Below are 4,790 nucleotides of genomic sequence, written 5' to 3'. Positions count from 1 at the left end.
CCTGCCTCTACCTCCCAAGTGTTGGGATTAAAGGCATGAGCTACCATTGCCTGGCTATCTGAATATTTTTAAAAATTACATTTACTTAATTGTGTTTGGTAGGGACATGTGTCAATTTCAGAGGACAACTTGTGGGAGTCAGTTCTCTCCATCATGTGGAAAGCTCCCTTTACCCACCGAGCTATCTTGTCAACCCTCTACCTGGATATTTGGAACCAGATAACTTGTCAGCTAAGTCTTTCTCTATTTTGAAGTCTTCCTCTTGTTTAAGCCATAGGTCCTGAATTAGAATGTAAACTCTTTTTATGCACTATCACAACACCAGAAAACAAACTAAGACAGATGTCATCTGGCTACAGAATCAGTTGGAAGCCAGGCTGGGATATGTGGGATTCTGGGGAAACAAGATAGGAATCCTTTTCTGCTCACAGTTTCCTAGCAACAGGAGGCATGCACACCATGCCATGCAGTACCACCACATGGTAGAGCCCACAGGAGAGCTGGTGGTGGGTGGTTTTCACAGAAAGGGCAGGCAAGGTAAGCCCAGCAGGGTGGATAGGCTCAGGAAGGGCAGGTTTGATCACACTCAGGCACGAGAGACTTGAGATGAGCCGAGGATCGTGGTCCCCTGGAGTGTAGATGCTAGAAGGTGACTTCTAGCATGGGATCCATATTGGTTAGTGTGTCTGTGAAATGTGGGCTAGATGCTGCTTCCAAGAACTGCCTATCTCAGGTAAAGGCATCTTTTTTGCTGTTCATGAGACCTTAGCGCAGCATCAAGATCATAGGATGGTAAATAAACAGCTCCTGGGTATAGTGGAGGAGAAGGATTTGTGTACACATGAGAGGGAGCAGAGGTAGAGGCAGAGGCTTCTGGGAGAGTGCAGACTGAACATGACCAGCAAACTGAGCCAAGCCATGTCAGCAGAGTAGGGAGGGGGGAGAGCCAGAAGCTGATAGGACAGGAGGCCAGAAGAACAGGAGACCAGGAGACCAAAAAGGGCCCCCAAAGGCAAAAGATCACATAGCCCAAATGGCTGGGTTATATAGGGAAGAGCAGCTGGAAGAAGGGTAACCCTGCCCAGTCCCTGGGGCCAAAGAAGTTTAAAGTAGGGAATGGGATATGGCCATGGGAGGACCCTGTAACAGGTAAGGGACTGAGAGATGCTGAGAAAACCTGGTGGTTGGCATCAGCTTTTATATGTTCATGGACATCTTAGTTATGGGGGTGGGGGTGGTTTGAGACCTAATGTCTCAACCTTTTTGTTATTGCTAAAGGTTGAGGAAGGACGGAGGGCCATAAAGGGTGACGTAATCTTTAACTACTTTCTGCTGAAACTGCAGTCAGTGAGACCTCAGAGGCAGGAGTATCAGGATCACAGAATATTTAATAAACAACAAAAACAGTTAACGCGGTTGCTGAGTGGGGAACCCAGATTGCATCTTAAACATGTGGATTCCTGGATCTCTGGGTCCAAACCTTCCCATGGCTCCGGATCTACTTAATCTATTGGCCTGAGAAGAGTTATTAGGTAAGTGGCCTCTCGTCTCCCAGCTCCCTGAAGAGTCTGCCTTCCTCCACCACCCACCCTATCCACTGGCTCCTCTCTGCTCCTGTCACACAGAAAGGTTTAAAAGACCTCTTGATAAATATCTCAGGGAGGTTAAGAGAATGGCCTTGATGGCAGCAGGGCAAAATGTTCACTGGAGAGATGCAGACGGCTCTCTGTCAGAGGAAACCTTACAAAGAAGGGGGTGGTGGTGGGGAAGCAAAATACTAATAAACTCGACAATAAATGTATCTTATTTAAATGAAGGTCATGATTCAGCTGTAAAATCTCACTGAAGTCTTATCATGAAAAATAAAAAAGAAAGAAAGAAAGAAAAAAAAAACCCTCTGAAATAATAAACCACAGTCTAAATTAGGGGCCCTGGCAAATGTAGTCATTTCTACCTAAGAGGCTTTGTGTCCAAACATGTCATTTGAGATCGAAGGCAGACAAAGGAGAGGGCCCTTGGTAACAAGGCAGCCATTCAAGCCCCAGCCCTGGGGCATTGGATTTCCTCTCTGGGCTCCAAGCATTTTCAGCCACATTAGGCACCAGCTTCAGACCTGGTGGGAAGCAAACTTAAGTGTCCCTTTGAGTGGGGAACAATGAGAAAGCTGTTTTTCCACAATGGAGACGAAGTCTACCGCTTCTCAGATTGGCAGACCCAGAGTCCTATCCTAAAGATGACATTGGACAGTAGCTTTTGCTTCTAGTTGTTGGTTCTTAAAAGGATGTTTTTGGGGCTGGCAAACCTTATCCCAAAGGAAGGAAACGTTCCAGTTTCCTTAATAAGCACAAGTTCTTCAACAGCCTGGGAAAAATGTTTATCTTATTTATCTTTGGGATCCCCAAGGATGGGTAAATGAAACTATGCATGAATGGATCCTATAATTAGATAGGAAGGAGCCTGCCTGGTATTTTAGGATAACAGACAATTTTTTTTTTTTTTTTTTTTTGGTTTTTCGAGACAGGGTTTTTCTTTGTAGCCCTGGCTGTCCTGGAACTCACTTTGTAGACCAGGCTGGCCTCGCTCGAACTCAGAAATCTGCCTGCCTCTGCCTCCCGAGTGCTGGGATTAAAGGTGTGTGCCACCACAGACAATTTTTAAGAAGCGTCATGACTCATTCACCATCGATTTCATTCACTCAAGGGTGTCTTCAGCTGAACATGCTACATGGCAGGAGAAAATCCTGCAGAGAGAAATAGAACCAGAGGCATGTGGTGTAGGGAGTGGACTAGTCAGGCCTCTCAGGGGGAAGAAAGATAGATGCTCAGAGCTGTGGAAGACAGGGGAAGGGAGGAAGACCCTAGAGAGAGTTGTGACTACTGGTGTGAGACCACAGGTTTCAAAAGGAAAATAAAAGGCATTAGGCGAGATGGTATAGTGAGGCCCTGTAGTCTCAGCAGTCGAGCGGTCGAGGCAAAGGAGTGAGCAGTGTCTATCCTGGGCTACATATAAATTCAAGGTTAGTCCAGATGATGGAGCAAAAGCTGGTTCAAAACAAACCAACCAAACAAAATTTTGCCTCACAGTCTAAAAACTCTAGGTCCCAACTCTTCACGCCACACAAACGAGGCAAACACAGTGGTGTATATCTATAATCCCAGCACTCAGGAAACAGGGAAAGAGGAATGAAAATTCAAGGGCGTCCTCCAGTGAATGGTTGGCTGGAAGCTGGCCTGGGCCATCTGAGTTCTTGCTGCACAAGCAAAAAGGCCACGTGAGAAGGCTCAGTTAGTACAGGTGTCTACTTGTCAACCATGGGAACCTGAGTATGGTCATTGGGACCCATATGGTAGAAGGAGAAAACTAATCCCCACAAGTTGTCTGGCTTTGTGCACATGTATACACACACACACACACACACACACACACACACACACTAAAAATGTAGAAACAAAAATAAGAAAAAAAAAAAGGATGGGGCTTGGAATATACTCATGGTCACATAAAAACCTAGGTGAGAGCAGAAGCCAGGAGCTACCGCGGTGGTTCTCATCCTGTGGGTCTCGACTCCCCGAGGATGTTAAAGGGGGTCACATATCAGATATCCTACATATCAGATATTCATATTGCAGTTTATAACAGTAGCTACATCACAGCTGTGAAATAGCAACAAAAATAATTCTGTGGTTGGGTGTGTGTGTGTGATGGTTTGTATATATATATATATATATATATATATATATATATATATATATATATATGCTCAGCCCAGTGAGTAGCACTAATAGAAGGTGTGGCCTTGTTGGAGTAGGTGTGTCACTGTGGGTGTGGGCTTTAAGACCCTCATCCTAGCTGCCTGGAAGCCAGTATTTTACTAGCAGCTTTCAGATGAAGATGTAGAACTCTCAGCATCTCCTGCACCATGCCTGCCTGGATGCTGTCCTGTTCCTGCCTTGATGATACTGGACTGAACCTCTGCACCTATAAGCCAGCCCCAGTTGAATGTTGTCCTTTATAAGAGTTGCCTTGGTCACGGTGTCTGTTCACAGCAGTAAAGCCCTAAGACAAGGGGACATCACAACATGAGGAAGGGGTAGGGGCACTAGGAAGGCTGAGAAGTACTGTTCGCATGTGTGCTCATGTAAGTGTATGGGCGTGTGCATCTGTGTGGAGGTCAGAGAAGAACTCACAGGAACCGGTTTCCTCCTCTTCTACAGCATGGTCCCCAGAGACTGAATTCGGGTCTTGACAGCAAGTGTTACCCAATGGGCCATCTCGCTGGCCCAGAAATGGCTTCTTTTAAAGTCAAAGAACGATGACCCACCTCCGTTTCATCTCTTTCCCACTGTGACTGTTGGGCTTAAGTATTTCCCACTGTGCCGTGTCCAGGACTGAGCGATGAGCAGATTATGGCAGGGGGAGGCACCCAGCTCTGTCTGCTGTTGTCCAAGGTGCTCAGTTGGGATCAGGGTTTACCTAAGTAACCCTGCGGACGACGCTGCGGAGCTCAGGATTCGTCTACCCTGAACCTCATGCTCTTGTGTGTATTCTCATACCCTTATGTCAGGAAAAAAAAACAAACAAACTCAAGTGCCCTCTACCCATCAGACTCTCTGTCGTAAATAGACAGAGCCCTGTCTATTCTACTAAGTAACAAAAACAGCTCACAGATGTCGAGAAGGTTACTAATCAGTTAAATTAGATTTGATCAAAAGGAGGTTATCTGGGTGGGTCTAATCCAATCTCAAGTACATTAAAAGCAAAATTTTATTGACAGTTCGCAAAAGGGTGAG

This window comes from Mus pahari, chromosome 15 (assembly GCF_900095145.1).
Source record: "Mus pahari chromosome 15, PAHARI_EIJ_v1.1, whole genome shotgun sequence".
In the NCBI taxonomy this organism is placed as follows: Eukaryota; Metazoa; Chordata; class Mammalia; order Rodentia; family Muridae; genus Mus; species Mus pahari.
Note: the sequence above shows the minus strand (reverse complement) of the source record.